The sequence below is a fragment of the Alligator sinensis genome, unplaced genomic scaffold (genome assembly GCF_000455745.1).
Source record: "Alligator sinensis unplaced genomic scaffold, ASM45574v1 scaffold268_1, whole genome shotgun sequence".
Lineage (NCBI taxonomy): Eukaryota > Metazoa > Chordata > Crocodylia > Alligatoridae > Alligator > Alligator sinensis.
The window spans coordinates 5,368,848-5,388,890 of NW_005841853.1; the positions used below are offsets into that span (position 1 = coordinate 5,368,848).

Below are 20,043 nucleotides of genomic sequence, written 5' to 3' on the forward strand. Positions count from 1 at the left end.
CAGAGCTTGGGAGTAAAAAGTGCACCACGCTGGTGAAATCCCCTTGGAGCTGCACATGTAGGGGCTGCACGCTGCACCCAACATACAGACTCCATGGGAGGAGGAGTCCTCCAGGGGAATCCACGCCCCGCCCTGATGGCTTCCCACATTGCACTGCCTATGGGTGCCTACACAGGTGTGTCATTGTTGAGTATTGACTTTGGTTTGGAAAACTTCATTTAGGATACCCAAGGATAAATCCTGAAGATGTAAGGCAGCTGCAACCTTAGGGCACAGCAATGAAAGCTCTGGGTGGCCCGCACCTTGGAAAACCAAACTTGGTTTTCCAAGGTGTGGGCCACCCAGAGTTTTCATTGCTGACCACCCCAAAGACATGACTCTTTCGTGAACCGCCAACCTGGTGCCTCGGCTTTTCTCATCCACAAAATGGTCTAATAGCCACTTCCCTATTTCACAGCGGCTTTGAGAATTGAGTCATATAGGTGCTGCATTCAGACTGTGATGGGCGTTAACTGGTCTTATAATAGTTCATATTGCTTCTGGTCCTTTCCAACAGCCCTTGCCCCTTTGTTTTACCTGCGGCAGGGTAGGATGCTCTTGGGGCTTGGGGGGCAAGATGCCTTGTAGTCGTTCAGCAGAGCGCTTTTAGGACTAGGCTAGACAAGCACTTGGACAAGCTGGTTTAGTCAAGGATGGTCCTGCCTCACGCAGGGGGGAAGAGTGCCGGATCTGATGACTTCCTGCGGTCCCTTCCAGTTTTGCTTGTCTGTGATCCTACAAAGGTGTAAATATGGGACTCTAATATGAATGACTAAGGCTGAGAGTGTTTCTATCCTGATCTGCTTTTCACCAACATGAAATGTTATTCACACTCATTGCCAACCCCTTGCAGTTAGAAGGAAAAGATCACCTAGAAATCCCAGGGTTAATCTACAAGGACAGCTCCTCTTGCAGGCCAATTACCTTTGCCATTAAGTTAATGTTATGGACTTGCAGGGGGCGTCAGCAATGGCCTTTGTTATTAGAAGTGCTATTACCCCAGTTAAAATCTCCTATAAAGGCTAAGTGTTGATGTGAAATTATTCACCCACTGCCATACTTTGGCTTTTTCAATTCCCAGTGAGGTATTTGTGTTATGGTTATCCCCCAAAGCATCACGTGTTCAGACAGGGATGCTCTCTTACTCTTTGTATACGCAGTGCTCTGAAAAATTATGCCCTGGCCCATGAATGGGGTCTCCAGGTGCCACCGCGTGACAGATTAAATGGCTAAAGTAATCAGGATATTACACAGCAGGGTTTTGTTTGCAAGGCAACAGCTCCTGATAGGTCCAAACCAAGCCCAAGATTTTGGCCTTCCTGATCTCTGGGGAAGCCTGGATCTGAATCCAAACTTTGAGCTTCTCTCTTTTAGTTGAACCTGGCTGAAACGAGAATTGTCATCCAAACCTCAAAGTGATGAATCTTTCTCGGTGGGGGGGAAAGTTTCTCCTACTCTGGTGGAAGAAGGGGCCCACGGCAGATCTCAGCTCTTCCCTAGAAGTTGTAGCCTGGTTTGGAAAATGTTAGCAGCAAAATATCAGGGCACTGACATAATGCACCCCTTTTAGCATCCCAGGAGTCTGCTTTACTGCTGCTGTGTGCTGCATGGGGGATTTTAAAGGCTGGGTCTCTGGAGGGCTGGAAGGAGACAATGTTAACTGCTTGGTAAACCGCAAGTCCCTTATCTCTGAGCAAATGCCAGTGGGAAATGCTCATTGGAGATCCTTGTACAGCACTCTCAGAGAACCAAATGGGCACAAAGATCCCAGCAAAATACAGAAGGGAACACTATCACATGAGCAACCCCTCGTGGGAACAGCCCAGCATGAAAGACCTTCGGCCGGCCTGATATTGGACAATCAAAGCATTGCAGAGATGAGTTTTGGGAGTTGACTTCACAAACCGTTCCTCTGATTGCAACGTTAGGGAAATGTCCTGATTGCTTAATATTAATGAGACAGGCAGGAAGCCAGGCTTCTGGTGTGTCAGCCCTCGAGGTCAGCCCTTACTCCCAGCAAGCAGCTATAAGTGAGTTGGGGAGCTTAGAAGGGGAGATGAGGCCTGTCAGGACACCTGGGTACCATCACCTAATACGTGATTCAATGGTGAAGTCTCCAGGGCAAGGGCTGGCTTCCAGGACTGATTTATACAACAAAGCCCTGAGTTCACCGAGGCCTCATGGTGCTGTGGAAATAGCACTACTAAGTATACCCTAAACTATGCTGGTGTCATGCTAAGGTTACAAAGGCAAGGACTCAGGAATTTGGACGTGCCAGAATTAAAGCTCCATGGGCACCTCTAATTTGCACCCCCCTCCAACCCCTGCATGCATATGCATCCTAGCACTTGGTTTAATTACACCCTAATTAACATCCTAATGACAAAATCAAGCACAAGCTGGCTGAACAGAAAAGCTGTCAGGTGGGACCAAGCAGCGGGTGAGATCTGCAGCACAGACCTCTGTCCCCTGGGCTAGTAGGGCAAGCAGTAGTGGTAGCACACTGCCGTCCTCTATAGGAACCAGTGCTAGAGGAGGATGAGAGGCACCTCCACCTGACAGCAGGTGCATGGACCTGACCCTCCCACCAAATTTCAAGCCCCGACATAGGGAGGCGCTACCACTTGTCCATGCCACTGCTACCATAAAAGTGGGCAAAGCAAGGTCATTGGCCCCACGCTTGTTCTTAGAAAGGACTGATTGTTTTTGTACTGAAATTAAAAATCAAGGCAAGCATGCAAACAAACAGCCCACTCGAAGCAGCTGCCCAGCGCAGGAAACAGCCAGCCGAGCAATTTGAGTGTGACAAAGTTATACATAATGGAAAAGGGGGAGTCTTATGTTAAGCAGCACTTGCAGAAACCAAGCCCCACCGCAGAAATGTGATGCACCTCACATGTGAGGCACCGCACGGCCCAGCCGAGGGAAGCTATGGAACAAACCGCCTGATTAAATGCAAACCGCTCCACAGCCTGATCTAATAAAAGTCTGTATCTGCCCCGATCCCCCAAAGGTTTCTTTAACTCCGCTGTATTCCCTTATCTGGCACATCCGATGCCCTCTCCATTACTGCTTACACAGGAAAAGACCTTGTACTGCCAATAATTCTGCTTCCCTTTAATAAAACATCAGTAACGAAAACATCAGGTCTGTCAATACGCCTGGATCCATTTCCACTGCTGCATAATCTAATTCAGTGCTGTTCACACTATAATTAGCTTGGGCAGTGTTTCCACCCAATGGCATCATGTTACACTTAAGACACATAAAATGCCATATCCCACCCCCAAGCTTATTCTCATAAGACTACGGTGTACAAAAACCTGCTTCCCTCCGTGCCGTAATCGCTCCTGCTCTTTTTGCATCCGCTGCACGTCGAACAGTCCCAGGTCCTGCTTTGTCTCCCTTTTTTAGCGTGAGTATGAAGAAACCTGGTCCCATCGCAGACCCATGCGGGATGTGGTTTCCTCCTCAGCTCCCAGGAAGAATAAATACTGTTAACTCCAACCCTCTGCTCTCTATCCACTAACCAATTACTTTAATAATATTAAATTAATGCTCTGCTCTTCTATAGCATCTTTCATCCAAGGATCTCACAGGGCTTTGCCCAGAGCTAATTAATCCACGCAACATCCTTGGCGGGTGGAGAGCATTCCCACTTAGCGAGGGGAACCGGAGGCACACGGGGGTCCGCAGCACAGTCTGGGGCAGAACCCAGCGTGCCATAAACCAAGGCAGAGATTCAGGCACTAGGCCAGGACTCAGGAGACCAGGGTTCAATTCCTGTGCTGCCCAGAGATGATGCTCGTGTCACTAGGCAATGCCTGCCATCCACCTGGGGCAGGTTAGGAGCCCCTTCCCCTTAGCAAGGAGCTACTATAGAGGGTCTGTCTGTGGGTGATGTGGGGAGGGAGAGCTAAGGTTAGCTGTTGGATGAATTACCCCTTCCCTTCTGAATGCCAGGGGAAGGGACCCCATTGCCCACCTTCCCTTGGTGGTAGCAGCACTGGGGCACCTGTCTGGCACAAGGGGCTTTATAGGATGCTGGTGGCTGCACAGAGAGACCGGTGTGCTGCCCAGCTCTCATTTCCCATTGATGGAGGGAAGCTTTCTGTACAGACGTTGTTCTAGATCGCCCAAAGCCCCCGCCGTACGTCCTGCTCTTCAATCAGGACATGCTCTTTTGTAGCCAGGCAGTCCCCAGAGCAACGGGCCTTTCTCTCAAGCCCGTATCTGACAATAGGCCGGCATTCTGTATCGTTTGTGACGATGAATTAAATGCATTTAAAAGTCACAATCGCCCTTGTGCCCACCCTTTCTAGCCGTCCTTATTTTTGACGGCTTCCGAACCCCAATGCGATGGCACAACCATCTCTTTGGCCACATGTTGTTCAATGGGGTGTTTTGAATTCGGGGCGACGTGTCCCACCATGATGGGGCACGGGGCCTCTGGGCTGTGCACAGAAGTATGGGGCTGTTCTGCTGACCTCAAGAGCCGGTTCAGGGGGGTCTCGGTGGAAGCCATGCTGAGCGGCACGGTGAGTGGAGACCAAGGAAGAGAAGGGAGAAGCCCCCGGTTCAACCAGCCCGAGAGGAATTTTTTCTTTGGACACCTGTGTGAGAATAAAGCCCTGCCTCACATTTCCTCCCCTTTGCTTCCAGTGGTCAGATAATGCATCCTTTTTTTATGGAAAATGTCAGTGTTTAATACAAAAGCATCCCACGTGGATTTTGGATTTGACTCAACGTGACCAAAACCCAATGTGGAGTCATCACGCCGTGTTTATTCCTGCCCATATGACACCGACTGGCCTTGCTCCATGTCCATGTTATTCCTCATTGCAGTGGCTTCATTGCCAGGGATGCTGTGGGTGCAGGGCTTGGAGCCCCAGCATTTCTGCGTGTGCTCAGACTGGTGTGAGAGAGAGCCGGGAGCAAGGAAACTGGGTCCGTGCAGCCCACTGGATTTTACACCGGACACAGGGGAGCCCAGGACAGGGATCCACATTTTCTGTTTCCCATGGAAAAATGCAGATTTTCTCCTTTAAAGGAGAAAAACCAAGGAAACCATAGGTTACCCCTTGCAGACTGGCAGAGATCCAGCCTGCAAGGGGCTGCTTGGGGCTGGGGGCAGTGGGAGGAGGGCGCTCAGAGGCAGGGGGCCACGTGCGTATATATGAGGGCATGCATGCATGTGGCTGGCAGTGCTGCCAGGCAGAAAGTGATGCAGAGCAGCTCCTGTAGCTCCCTACTGGTAAGCCTATGGGGTGGGGGGCATAGCTGATGCAGGGGGAAGGTAGGGGGGCATAGGCGATGTGTAGGGCAATGGGGGAGAGGGCAGGGGGCATAGGCGATTCATGGGTTAGCAGGGGGGCATAGGCTATGCATTGGGGGGCATGTGCCCCACCAGGTTTCTGTGCCCACAGCAGGGTGTGGGTCTGCAGTCTGGCCACCAGCACCAGGCAGAAGCCGCCTCTGTGGCCCAGTGGGCAGGACCCAGCACAGGAAGGTGGAGTGGGGTGGGGAGGCTTAGTGCTGCCACCGCCATCACCACCGCTGCCACCAGGAGAACCATACAGCTGTGCCTGCCAAGGTGAGGCCCCTTTGCCCACTAGGCAGCAGCAGGGGGGCACAACTCTGCGCTGCCACAGCTGATCCACTTCACTTTGATGGCCATGGTGGCACAGCTGGTGCAGGGCTCCCAATGGCGGTGGTGGCATCAGTGCAGAGTTGTGCCCCTCCGCTGCTGCAAAGTGGGCAGGGGACACCTCACTGTGGCAGCTACGGGGGCACCGGGATCCTTCCCATGCCAGGTCCCACCCACTGGGCCGCTAAGGTGGCTTTTGCCTGGTGCTGGTCTTACCCCAGCAGACTTTGACCTCAGCAGACTTCCTGCCTATGGCAGGGGGCTGGACCCGATGAACTTGCGAGGTCCCTTCCAGCCCTAATGTGTATGCAATCTATGACCGGGCTGCAGCCCCGTACCCTACTGTGGGCACAGAAATCTGGGGGGCACATGCCTCCCATTCCCCCCAATGTGTAGCCTATGGTGTTGCCCATGCCCACACCACCCCTTCCCCACACACTGCGGGGGGCTAGGACCTGGAAGCCAGGAGCGAGGGGCACCAGCAGGGCTGGGGCGGGTGGGAGACTGGGTTGGGAGTGAGGGGCACCTGCAAAGCCAAGGTAGTGTTATTATAATGATTGAGGCACTGGTAGGCTTCCAAATTGCTTCCAAATTGTTAATGCATCAATAAAGCACTGTGCTCAACTACATAAAGAGTGGTGTTTCATTTTAATCGTGGAAAAACATGGGTTGGGGGGGGGGGGTCATCCCCCAAATTTTGAAGTTTTAAACAGAGAAAACCAGGATCCCTGCCTAGCATTAGGATCTACAACAGATTGAGACTTCTTGAAAGACTTGATAGCATCAGTGTGAAAATCCAATCCCAGCGGCTCTGTGCACACATGTGGAACAGGGACCAGAGCCTTGAACCCAACTGGTTTGGGGTAGAAACAGGGCAAATGCCCCTGAAATACAGGGAAGCAGCTGCCTGTCCACTAACTTCACCACCGCTGGGTCTTACCCACATGTTCCTTGAGGACTCAGAAGACGCTAAAAAGGCAAATGGGGGTCATGGAGATGTTCAGGCAAGGGGACTGAGTCCCCTTCTCTCCCAGAGAAAGGGAAGCAGAGGCTAAGTGTTTTAGGGAAGTCCCAAGTCAGACGGCTCTCCCTTCCCTCTGATGCAGAAACCCGGTGGATCCCAGTCTTTAAGAGTGAGAGAAACAGGATCCAGGGAATCCACCCTGATTCTAGTCCTCACTTTTGCTTTGCTACCCTTGCTTCTCCCCAAAGATGCCACAATGCTGAACATTGCAGCTCAATTTCTTCCCTACTGCCTAAAATAAGGAATCCCATTAAGGTCAGATAGGCTGTGCATAAACTGGTCGGCAGAGGGAGCTCCATGGAAGCCAAGTGCAACCATGACCCGGCGTATTCAAACAGCTCGAGGGATGCTCACTTGAGCCTAGAGAAAAGATGCAGAGCCAAACTGAGAGCATTAACTCCCTTGGAGTGGTGTGAACGTGACAGACTGGGTCCTCCTGATCTCTCCCTGGTGGTCTGAGTGTCCTGGCAGACTTGGACATGATGGCCTGTCGCTGCAACGGGGTGGATTTTGCCTCTGGATGCCAAGTGGGGAGCAATGAAATGGGGAACGGGAGAAAGCAAGCTGGTACGGGTCAGCTTATGCCCAGCCTGGCCTCTCCCAAGATCACCCCTGCTTACAGAGACAGCACATCTGGGAAGGAGGGAGGGAAAGTTGCCTTGGCTGCTGCCGGATCCTGGCGATTTCCCACCCGGAGTGGAGAAGCGGGAGGAAAAAGCTAAGCTGCACCCGCACAGAAAGTTTAAGGTCAGTTCCAGCAATGTTTTGACATTTCCAGTCTCCCCTAGGGTCCTAAGGAGAGGAGCACCAGAAATGTCAAGATGCAGCTATAATTGACCTTAAGCTGGGTGGGATAATGTGGGGGAATCTTCTTGGGTTTTTTTCCCCTGATCTCTCCACCAACCCTTCCAGTTGGCAGGCGCAGGGGCTTTGGCTAGGTTGCTCTCCCCTGCTGCGGGACAAGGGGCAAAGGGCCTGCAAAGGGTTCAAGACCACCTGGTATCTGCTGGCACGGTCACTGAAGGAGCCTGCAAATACCTCCAAAAGAAAGGGGGGAAAGGAGGTGAAGTTTAACAGGGCATGAGAGCAAGGGAGAACCAGGCACCGGGATCTGTTAGAGGGGAGAAAAGTATGCTCAGGACAGCAACCTCAGCTGAGATCAGGCCCTGTTGTGCCAGGTGCTGCACAGGCACCTGCTCTCCTGCAAAGCTCACGGTCTAGGGTGGCGGGGCAGGAAGGAAGGGCGGTTGCCCCAATCCATACACGGGCTAGCAGGGCCCGCACAAGGTCATTTATCTCAGCTCCCTGCTCAAGTCAGGATCATCCCTGACTAAACCATCCCAGACACGTGTTGGTCCAAACCTACCCTTAAAAGCATCCCTTGATGGTGTCTTTGGGATACAGCAGGACTAAGCAGTTTGCCCAAGGTCACACCAGAAGGCAGTGGCAGAGATGGGAGTGGATCCAGATTTCTCTCCATCTAAGGCAGCGTTTAAGATCCTTCCCCTATGCTAACTCGTGGGTTTTGGTCATTTAAAGCCAGCTTGGGCAAAGGTTGGACCAAACGGCCGTAGAGAGGAGCTGGAGTAGGCCATTTGCCCTGGATCTCTGGCCTGACTGGGAGTTTAAGGAGAGGCCGGGGAGTCAGGAAGGGAGACGCTGACCCACACGTGCCTGCCAACCCTGTTACTTTGCCAAAGAGAGTGCCGATGATAATTGCTCTGGCTGCTAATCTATTCTAATGCATGGTAATAGAAGCCGAATTTCTGCCCTGATAACTCGCCCTGCTTATGCTGCAGAACCTCAATCCCATCCCCGGCCCCTTATCTCCGTCCCCAGGTGGGCCCCTCCCTCCGTCAGAGCGACTGAATAAACACTCCCCCAAGGCCTCGAGGGGACACGGGAGCCTGGGATTTGTTCACCCACCCCCTGCCCTGCAAATCCAGGCTCTTAATCAACAGCCCCCCTCCCTTGTAGGCTGCGGATTGTCTTGTCATTGCTAATCATGCCCGCGGGTGCCCCGTGCAACGGGGGCCGTTAGCCGGGCAATCGAATGAATCCCCCCCTTGGGCACAGAAGGAACCAAACACCCCCAAGAAGGCCCTGCCGGTTCAGAGGGGACCCAGAGCCAGCACCAGCTCCCACCAGACCTGCATGTGTTTGGGGGGGCAGTGAGGAGGGGGATTCCTTGTTCATTCAGGCCCCGAAACATTTTACATGCAAATCCCTGGCAGCTCCGAGCCTTTGTCCCCTGCAGAGCTGGAAGCTGCCTGCTGGCACCAATGGCAGGAGGCACGGAGCCGGAGGGAGACGAGGAAGGGGAACGAGGAGACCCGGCCCGCAGCCAGCTCCGTTCGGTGTTCGAGAGACCCATCTTCCCCCTTCCAGCTAGGCAATGCCCACCTTGCATGGAGAGCCCTTGAGATCAAAGATGCCAACGCAGGCAATGCCGGAGCACCAGTCAAGTGCCAGAAGCCAAGCAACTCATGGTTCATGCTCATCGGTGGGGCATTTCAGTGCACAGGACCTCGCTGGGATTAACTTACTCTGTTTGGGGGCCAGTTTCCACAAGTCTCCGACTGAGCCCGAGGGGTGGAAGGAACCTCCAGGTCCAAGCACTGCACGGTCGAGGCATTCGCTCTTCCCGAGCCACCCTAGACAGGTGCCTACCATGCCTACCTTCGTCTTGAACAGCAGCCCTGCCACATCCAAGATTTGAAGGCAGGCCCTCAACCCCATGCCTACAGGCTGCTGTAGTCTGGGCCTCTGCGGGGTGCCACTGCCTCGGGCCAATTTCCACCTGATGCTGAAAGTTCACTTAAAATAGTAATGACGATAAAGGGCATCTCTGAGCCTGCAGGGGCACTGTCCTGTGGCTCGTAAAACTCCTGGCTCCAAAGCCCTCCCAGCTTCTTTGCTTCAGAGCTAACCAAGTGTAACAAAGGCCAGAGGCTGGAAGTGGGAAGAGACTCCCATAACACACCCAAAAGCCATGGAAAGGCTCGAACATGCACCCTGCAAGCACCGAGCTATAGTCATCATAGAGCAATGCTGCGAGCTTGGAGGCAGCCCATGCCAGAGGAGAGGTCTAGGCCAGTTGGAGAAGGCAATGAAGCACACCATCCTACCCGTGCACAAGCAGCTAAGGACTGAACAGAGGGGACAGTCCCTGCTGGGTTAGCTGGAGGCACATGGCTTGAATAGTCATAAGGGCATCTCTGTAGAGAGCAGCCTGGTATCTCTGAGGAGACTGTAAAGCGACTTTCTCCAGCACCAAATTCACTTACAACAATTTTAGAGAAAATTAAAAAGAAGAAAGGGAGAGAAAGGAAACAAGGGTGGGGAGATAAGGCAAGTAATTAATGAAGGAAATTACTTTTCCCAGAGAGCATCCTATCATGGCGGTTCTTATTCATGCTCATAATATTTGTGTTTTCCCTGGGACCCAGGGAGATAACACCGCCAATACTTCCGTGCACTTCTGCAGCCTCTCCTAGGTGTGGCTGCTGTGAAAGTATTATCCAAGGAGGCAGTGCTGGGCTCCCGACCTGAGCCCCATTCAGGGAGCATCTCCAAGTGATCGGGGGAACAAGTCCGAGCCAACTCCAAGGCTGGACTATTTGCTGCTGCCGCCTCGTTGCTAACGGCTGGATGCTCACCCATGTTGAACACCCAGCAGACAAAGCCAACGGGAGCACAGCTGCTGTTAGGCAGGGCCGGAGGTGTCCCAGGACGGGCACCCAAAACCAGAGGCACCCAGAAGTAGTGGGCACCTTTGAATCCTCTGGGCCTCGAGTGAGTCAGAGTTAGAAAAAAGACACAGGCTCAGGAGATGGGACTGCTGGGAGGTGGCATAAGGAGGAGCTGACACAGCCTCATCTCATGGGGAGGTTGTAGGGCCTTCCAGTACAGAGCAATAATAAAGAAGGGATTTATTTTTCAGGGCTGGCTGTTTCAACTTGCTCCTGGCTGACAAAGCCCTGCAGCAAGCCATCAGAGGGGCAGGATGCTGGGGATAAGGCCAAGAGCTCCATCTTTGCCATTGGCAGCTCTTCCCCACCTAGCATCACCATTTGGGACCTGACGGCTGCATTTATATAGGCCGGCTAGGATACCTATATTATGCAGCGTGGCAAGACCTAGGAGCAAACAGCTCAGATGGGGTTTCACATGGCTCCGTCACCCATCGCCTCCTTCCCACCTGCTTATCCCTGGCACTGCATCCCTTCTCTTGTCTTGTTCCCAGTAGCCTATAGCCATAAGCCATATACCTTATAGCCACAGACAGAAACTGTCCCTCTGGGCCTAAACTTTTCTCATGCTCTGAAGCATGACCTAAGACCTGCCAAATCGCTCCTCTCCTGGCTTCCAGGGCCATCAGGGAGCCGGGCAATCTGCACCAGATGAGGTGCAGGATGGGGTGGTCACTGCGAGGCCTGCGGCTTCTTCTATGCATGACCCCAGTGCTGCGGGGAGGTCCCGAGAGTGGCCATGTAGATAGAGACTGAGGGCAGCACCAACACTACCGAAAGGGACTTTCTTCCCAGCAGGAGCAGTCACGGAGGTGAGAAGTTGCTGGCCCTCCTCTCTCCAGGAGTAGGGTGAAGACAGCCCGGTGTCAAAATGGGGTTGAGAAGCAGCAGAGCCAGAAACTGCAGCTCATTGGGACTGTGGCCGTAGCATGGGATGGGGGGTCTCTGCCCCTGTTCAGCTTACCCCAGCTGCCTCTGCTTAGCCCCCACTATCCTTTCCATCTACACCCCACTGCAGTCAGCACTGGGCCCCTCCGTGGATTTGCCACCTTTCAGGCTCTGGCGCTCACGCTGGACCCTCTGCAGCCTCTTCTGAGCCACCTCCAAAGCAAATCAGACCAACCACCTCGGCTCCCACTCCCAGGAGAGCAGCTCCTATGACATGAGTCTGAGATGCAAGAGGCAGATCCCAGGGATACACAAGCTACAGTCCATACCATGCTCTGAGGCTGCAATGCCAACGTTACCCTGAGCAACACCTGGTGCAGTGGTTTTCATTTGTGGGCCCCTAAACAATGAGGTGTGGACCCCACTGGAAATTTGGAAGGGAGGTGCGGACCCCTTTGAATTGGAAGTGTGGGTATTCAACACCTTTGGTTGATCGTAGTCATCTTTTGCAGGCCCCTTAGACATAATCTGCAAAGCGGACCCCAGGGGTCTGTCGACCACAGGCTAAAAACCACTGGAGGCATCAAGGGGAAGACTGAGCCTAGCTGTGAGATGGACATCTTGAGCTCTCCTACCCTGACCCAACAAGGAGGAGCTTGTCTCTCCTCCCGGCACATAAGACCCATCGCTGGGGCTGGCTGTGAGCTCTTCCAGCAGTTAACTTTCTCACTTGGACTTGGAGATCATAAATAAGGGAGGAAATGTGTTTACACTTGTGGCTTTCAGTCGCTTGCGTTGCTGAGACTGGCTTTTGGTCAGTGCTATAACATCCCAGACAGCTGAGTAAGCACACTGCCGGCCGGCACGGTCTCTCTCTGCTTCTCAGCTTGAAGCAAGAACAAAGAAAACACCCGTTCACTTTAAGATGGCCAATGCATGAGCCGTGGCCTGATGTGACAGGGCGAGCTCTCCCATTGCACTGCACTAAAATGCCCCGTGTAGCCAGGACCACGTGGAGGGCAGAAAGGCAGGACGCCTCCCTCTGTAAACCAAGCTGTTGATGTGCAGTGACTGGGGGTGCAGCTGAGGCCCCTCTCAGGAGGGTCTGGTCTCTGCCTTGATGGTGATAATCCACGACACCATCCTCTATATCCATCTACCCTAATGATCCTCCACGCTGCTTATGTCTTAGCAATGCAAGCAGCCGAGAGGCTGGCATGGATGGACGGCCCACAACAGTCGCACAGGGGCAGTCTCTGAAACAAGAGATGCCTGGGGCTGCTGCTCCAGGTGTGCAGAAGTGTCCCTCGTGTCCCCAGGAGCCATCTCCCTCCATCAGAGAGGGACAAGGACTCTTTCTGCTCCTTCCTCCCATGTTTTGCTCACCATCCAATCCAATGATGCCCAACCACAGTGCTGCAGCACCTTGGGGTGCTGCCAGATCCTTTATGGATGCCACAGGGTACCATGCAATATTGGCACTGGCAGGTGTGCAGGCACCTACATGATTCATAAGGGTTTTCAAATAGGAAACCAGAGTGTCCAAAGCCTTTGGCCCTGCTGCGATCTGTCTGCGCTTCTTGCAACAGAAGACTTGCTCTAGTGTTTTTTCTGTAGTCGAAAAAGAGTGAAAGCTAAGAGCTGGCATTTTGCAAGAGGAGCCTTGACTCTAACAAGGGGGCCCTGAGTCAAAAAGGTTGAGAAGCACTAGTCCGGTCTGTCCTCTCTCTCAGTTTTCCCCTCCTCTCTCGCCTCACTTCCTCCTTCCCTCTCTTTCTCCTCCCAGCTCCTTCTTTCTTGGCCGGCTCCCCCTTACAATCGTTCATCTTGCCTCCTTGAGGGTCCTCCCTGATGCTGGGGGTCTGAATCCCGAGGATCACGGGGAGGTCTTGAAAAGGGGCTTCTCCGAGCAGTGCATCTTCCTTACGTGTGCTGACGGGCAGTGAAAAACCATGCCTGGAAATGCAGGGAGGGGGGTCTCTCTCACTCAGCTCTACCTGGTCCTGGGGCAGCTGAGAAACCAGAGGGACATTGGGACAGGCTGGGAAAAGAGGCTGGGGAGAGAGCAAGCCCCTGGCCAGGCCTGTCTTATCAGGTCACCACTCTGGAAGAGCCAGGAGAATTAGCCCGGTGCCCCTCCAAAGCTGCACACTATTATAAATGTCATCCCCTGCACCTGTCTTGCTCCAGCTCCTCCACCAGAAGGAAGCCCTCATACTTTGTCACTTCTAGATACAAGGGGATTCACCAGGTTTATCTTACTGGTGACCACTGCCCATCCTCTCTCACACCAGTATCTTACTGGTGACCAGTGCCCGCAGCTGGCAGCATGGCTCTGGCATGGCTTGGGCTCTCAGCTGATGCTTTTGGCTGCAGGGAATAAGCTGTTGGCACATGATATATGAACATCCCCTTGTCCAGACGTGTTAGGAAAAGGACGGATTAAATGCTGAAAAATTGCCGTGGTGATATGACTGACCTCTCTCAAGCTGGGCTGTCAGATGCGAGACAATAGAGCTATTTATTATACAGGCCAGGTGTCTGTCTCTCTCTCTCCCAAATTCCCCTTCCCTTTAAAGCTCAAAATGATTTAAAAAATCCAACAACCTCCTGATGTTTGCCAACTGCCTGCCACTTATCTGGGAGCCACCACCACGTCTAATGCTCACACCCGCAATGGGATGCCGTGGGAGGGGGGTTATTTCTTCTACCTGGGCAGGTCGTTTGCTGGGCTCTAGGGCAAGGGCTGGAGTCCCTGCATGTGATGTGTAAGGGCTAAAGATGGGAGTCCACATCCAGAGTAGGGGCTCTTGGTGAAATGCCACAAGACCATGAGATGCCAGCCACATCCAAGTGGGAACACAGGCCCTGGCTTCGTTTTGACCAAAGCAAGTTGAGCCCCTATGCATGAGTTCATGCTTGGCACCATCCACACTTAAAATCCAACACACGATTCTGGGGCCAAAGGACCAAAAAAACAGGCAGGAAAGAGAGAAACACCAGACACCTAGATCTGAGGCCTGATTCTTCCATGAGGACAGGTCAGGAATAGCCTCGCTGCAAACAGGGGTGGCAAAGCAAGGGAAAGGGGGCTGGGATCCAACAGCAAAGCCCTCACACCTGCGGCAGAGTAGAGATGCACAGCTCTGGGTGCAGACACCAGACCGGCCTCCTCCTCTCTCCAGCTGTCCCAGCCGTCCCTGCAGTCCGAGGTGTTAAGCATCATTTGAATACGGTGCGGTGTGCGAGGTATAGGTGTTATTATTCAAGTCAGTGGCTCCAATGAGATTATCCAGTCTAATGGAGCAGCTTGCAGAGACCTCCCCTAAGCCTGAACTTTCACTGTCAGAGAATTCCCAGCCAAGTGGAAAATTAGAAGGAAAAGGAAAGAAGGGGCTGTCGGGGGGGAGCAGGATGATTAAGTTCTCTCGAAATTAATTCATAACTAGAGAGATGGAAATAATAACTCCCAGAGCCGGTGGACAATCCCCGGCAAAACACATTTCAATTTAGGAGCCAGCTTTGCGGCTGCTATTGCGGCCGTGTTTGGGTCCTGGCTTAGGCTGCTCAGTTGATTTAATTTTCTACCCAAGATGTTGATTTTCTCCCTGAACCGTGGCTCCTGCCTTCTCCCAGCCAAGGCTCTAGAGGAAAATGCACCATCCCACCCCCTCTCTGCCCACAGCTTGGCTTGTGCTAGCAACGCTGGACAGTTCCTGCGGGCCGAGTTCGAGGGGCTGACAAACCTGTAGCGGCAAAGCAAAGAGCAGAGGCTCACAGGGAGAGGAGAGGACTGCAAGACAGATGGACAGTTAAGCTGAAAACAGATGTCACATTTATTCCAAGAACCATTTTATCCTGGGACAGTGCAACTGTGTAGATACCACATCCACTGTCCTGGGATAAATCCTAAAAAAACATCCTGGGTTAGAAGTAGTAGCAATTTATCCTGGGATATTGCAAAGCACATCTGTGCAATTATCCTGGGACTGCATCACTGAATCAATGGCAGAAAAGCGGCACTGTAATCAGCTGCTCACTAAGCCCTAATTAGAAGGATGATGTGTGTACACAACAAACCTGGGATATTTTTGTTCCAGGACAAACACAGGGATGAGTGCAACATCTGTTGCTAGTCATAGCTAGCTAGCTAGCTGGATAGATAGATAGATAGATAGATAGATAGATAGATAGATGCATGCATGCATGCATGCATGCATGAATGCATCGCAACACAAAGACTTATTCCATGTGAAAGACAGAATGAAAGGAGAAAGGAAACTCTAAGTAGCGATTAGATGCCAGGCTTGTGGTCATGCTTGTACACAGTGCAGAAGCAAGGGCCAAAGGGGTGGGTGTGTGTGCGCGCATGTGCATGTGCATGTGTGTACCACAAGGAACGGGTCAGTCTCCACTCGGGTGGAGAACAAGTCCACTCCGTCTGAAGGCAACTGAGAGCAATTTGATTTCCAAGGCTGGCCTCGTGGAATGGTTTGGGAGCCCCATGTCAGACTACTCAGTGGGATGGATTTGTCCAAATCCTCCCTTCAAGCTGCTGTCATGCCACCAGCTTAACACCATGGACGTATGCAGCTGAGCTGTGAACTAGTGTCCCATGCTATTCCTTTTGCCCTGAAGGACTTTCTCTTGCTGGCACTGGCAAGCGCTCAGCCCAAGCTGCATCCCAGCAAGGTAGCTGAGGGGTCACCGATCCCAGGCCTTGCTGTAAGCATGTTAATCAGTGAAATGCAGCTACCTCTGAGGTGGAAAGCAGCCGCTGTTTAACAGCACCCAGCTACATCAAGCAACAGTGTATGACAGGGATATCCCAGCTGTAGTTGAAAGGCAATGTGTCTTAAGGTAAGAAGACTGCAATGATGTAAGTTAGAGCTGGCCTAAAGACACCCAAGCCAGTGCTCCTCTCCCTGGGGAAAGATGCTACTGGACCTCAAACAGCAGATAAAATTCAGGGGCTTGGCTGGGGACCTCACCCAGAGTGACCACTGCAGCAACGTGCATGCATGCCCCTTCCTGATGCCATGCTGTGACTGGCCCCGCACGGATGAGCGTCCCGTACTGAAGCAGTCACACGTTCCCGCAAGAGCAGCTTGTTCCCAGAGGGCTCCGATCCCAGCCCTGCACGGACCTCGGCTGGCCCGTGGGAACTGAGAACCACAGCGTGAAGGGTAGGACAGGACCTGGGGTCTATAAGCACTGCCTAACTCATGTATCTAAGCAGGGATCATGCAGGGCAGCAGCCAGCACATTTCTAAGACAAATGGTATGAAAAGGAGCTAGATGAGAAACCTCAAAAGCAGCAACTTGGGAGATAGGCAGAGCTGGGTCTCGGTCACAGTGGAGACGGTTTCCCTGGTACAGCTGTGGCATTAGCTGACTCAGGCCTGGGCAATGCAAGAGGTTCGCTAGTTGGCTCCATTGCTCCCTTCTGGGCTTAAACATTTGTGGGACAAATCTGCAACAACCCCATTATTGCATTGCTTTACACCAGGTGAGGCTGTGGTCCTACGACTCTGCGCTGGTGCTACCGTGGCTGTAGCAGTGCCGATCTCCAGCTACCAGGACCCCAGGCCCATTAGACCCCAAAGCAGACATGCGGATGTGCAGCAAGGCCACGAGCCTGGTCCCGAGGCCATAGGGCGAATGTGCAGGCCCCCGCCGCGAGCTTGGACAGGAGGGAGTTAACGGTGTTTACCTGACTCCACCGAGCAGGGCAGTAAAATGTTACTGCTTCCCAAAGGCATGAAATATAATTTTGCCTTAAAGGTTAATAGTATTCTCCACCGGGAGGGAGGGGAGGAGTGATTGAAAAGCTCTTTCATTAGGTGTCAGGCCCACTGCATTCGCTCCACTTCTCGCCAACGGGCTGCAGACCGCCTCTCCCGGCCCCGCGGGCCTGCCCGTCTGCACAGCTAATGGCATCAGAGCAGTGTCTCAGGAAGGCCAGTGTCATGGTGGAGGCACTGGGCTGGGATCCAGGAGACTGAGGGCAATTAACTGCATTTCTCTGGTCCCAAATTCCCCAGCTTGTGAAAGGCAACATGACCGTGATACCCCCCTGTCTTACAGGTGTGTGGTGATGTGCTCAGGTATGATCCAGCCCATGGGCCCAATCCTGCCATGCAACGCTTGGAAATTTGGTGGCGGGAGAATGGTGGCAGTGATAATCGCCATCGCTCCCCCACTGCTAAATTTCCAGACTGGTGGAGAGCTCCACGGGCTGGATCTGATCCTGATACAGCAACCTTTCCGTGGCAGACTTCCGGCACAGCACGCCCTTCGGGAATTGCGGTCCTAGATACAGAGTCAAGGGCAGAAGCTCAGGGTGAGACACTTTGTTCCCCCTGTCCCAAGCCACTGCCTGCATGCTCCTCACCCTGCCAGGCAGTGGGCAGCGGTGTGTGGCTGCACTGAGATGGTGCATCCCAAGTGTTTTTAAGCATCTCACACTCGAGAGGGTGCTGGGCAAAGGGAGGCCTCGTCACTCTGTCTGGCTCCCAGCTTCTGCTGCCTATTGCCATCACGCAGGATCTCACTAATTCCTGGCCTGGACAAGTCCATCATGGACTGCACTCTGCCTGGCATGAAACAATGGCAATAAAGGGAGAGTTACTAGAGAAATGAATGTAGATATGGGATTGCACTCCAGATCTTGAGTGTCCTGGACTGACACAGAGCCCCATGCCAGGGCCGTGGTACCCCTGAGCCATCTGCTAGATCCATCCATTTCCCAGGTAGCTCAGGAGAGGATAGGAGAAGCAAGAAGCAACTGCAAGCTAATCTGTTGCTGTGTAAAACAGCCAATAATAAGCGCGACATTTCCTATTACCTGCCACACATTCAGACAATTACTCTGATTGATTCCAATCAGGTTTTACACCACACTTTATCCATCAGCAAAAGGCTTCGCTGCCGTTTCATATCACAGGGCAAAACATTCTTAATGCCGCCTGGCAAACTGCACCGTGTCAGCATTACCAGTCATGATAATTGATGAAGTAACACAGCGTTAGGAGGGCCGGGGTTTGTGTAATCTCGGTATGGAAAGTGTAATAAAAAATCTATTAGAACATCCACACAACAGTGAGTCCTCCAATAATTCTTCTGTTCGTCTGAATGAATGTGGAGCCCGTGGAAGGGATCGAATTGACAGCTCTGAAGACAGATGTCTTCCACCCACAGAATAATTGCAGCAGTGTAATACCAGGGTGATGGGCACGGGATAGATAGATAGATAGATAGTCAATCAAGTGTAGTGCAAAAACCTAGTACCCAGGGATGAATTTATAGCCCCCGTTTCAAAAGGGAGAAACTGTGGCACAAGGTTAAAAGCTCACCCAGGGTAATACAGTGAGTTAGCAAGAGCAGGAAGAGCATCAAGAGCTAGGATACTCACAGCCATGAGATAGCAACAAGCCCAAGGACTTAGCTGTGTTCAGACAGGGGTTAGACATGTACACGTATAATGAGAGCATCCAAAGGTATCTCAGATAAGTACGCGTGCAAACAGGAAGAGCACGCACCGACTGCTGAAACTTCCTCAGCCTGATGAAGGGTTTTTGAACTCGAAAGCTTGCTTAATAACTATTCTCCAACTATTTGGGTTGGTCTAATAAAAGACGTGCAAACACTGTACATTTATATATGTTTGCACACATAATGTACATGCATGAGAGTGTACACCCACGTGCTGCAGAGCAGAAGGCAACTACTGACTGAGGGAGTCTGGAAGAAATGTCCCCAGCAGATAGACAAGTCCAACTTTACCTGCTCTGGGGTTTCTCACTTTTTTCGCTGAAACATCTGTTACTAGCTGTTGTTGGAGGCAAGATAGCTATACGGGCCATTGCTCCGATCCAGGATGGAAATGCCACTGCTTCTCCTCCCCTGACACTTCTAAGGGGACCCATCACTTGGTGGAGATGAGGGGTAGGTCGGAGGGTGGAGAAGGGCTCTTGGAAGCGGGGTGTCACGTGTACGAGTCTCTCATAGGAGTCAGTTCTTGGATCCATTCCTCTGATGGTAGATACAAGGGCTGGCTCACTTTCCAGTCTTTGCAAGAGAAGGCACAGTGAAACCCCCAGATTAATGAAGCTGGTCAAGACCCTGTCCTCACAACCCTATTCCCCAGCTCTGTCCAAGGTAGGTATCTATCCAATCATAGAAACTGGGGCTGGAAAATACCGAAAGGCTCACCCAGTCCACCTCTGGCCAATGTGCGTGTGATTTACTGGTATTTTCCAGCCCTGAGAAATACCTCCATTTCTCTGGGGAAGACAATGGCACAGGCAAATGGATCTCGCAGCCAGACATTTCCCCCAAATACTCAGCCTCCATTGCTCTATGTTAGTAGTAACCCTCCCTGTACCGCACTGCATTTTCCCTTCCTCTCCTTGGCATGAACGTCCTCTCAGCACTTGCAAGCAGTTATCATGTCCTCGCCCACTCATGTAGCTGAGTGACATGCATTCAGCTCTGTTCAGCTTTCTTTAGCAGCCGGTTCCTTCTACCCCCGGTCATGACTTGTCACTCTTCTTTGTTATCTCTTTCCAATATCTTACCAGTGTTTAAACTGAATATGCTACTCTAAGTACAGCCACACAGAGGAGCATCACCGCTCACCTCTCTGCTATGGTGCCCCTGCATGCACAGCTTGCAGTCTTGATGTACACTCT

At 52.4% G+C, this 20,043-nt stretch overlaps 1 protein-coding gene across 1 annotated transcript in view; it reads right to left on the minus strand.

Annotated features, from left to right (window-relative positions):
- PLXNA4 (plexin A4) overlaps positions 1-20,043 on the minus strand; it is a 285,370-nt gene that overhangs the window by 158,888 nt on the left and 106,439 nt on the right. The gene's annotated exons all lie outside the window — the stretch shown is intronic.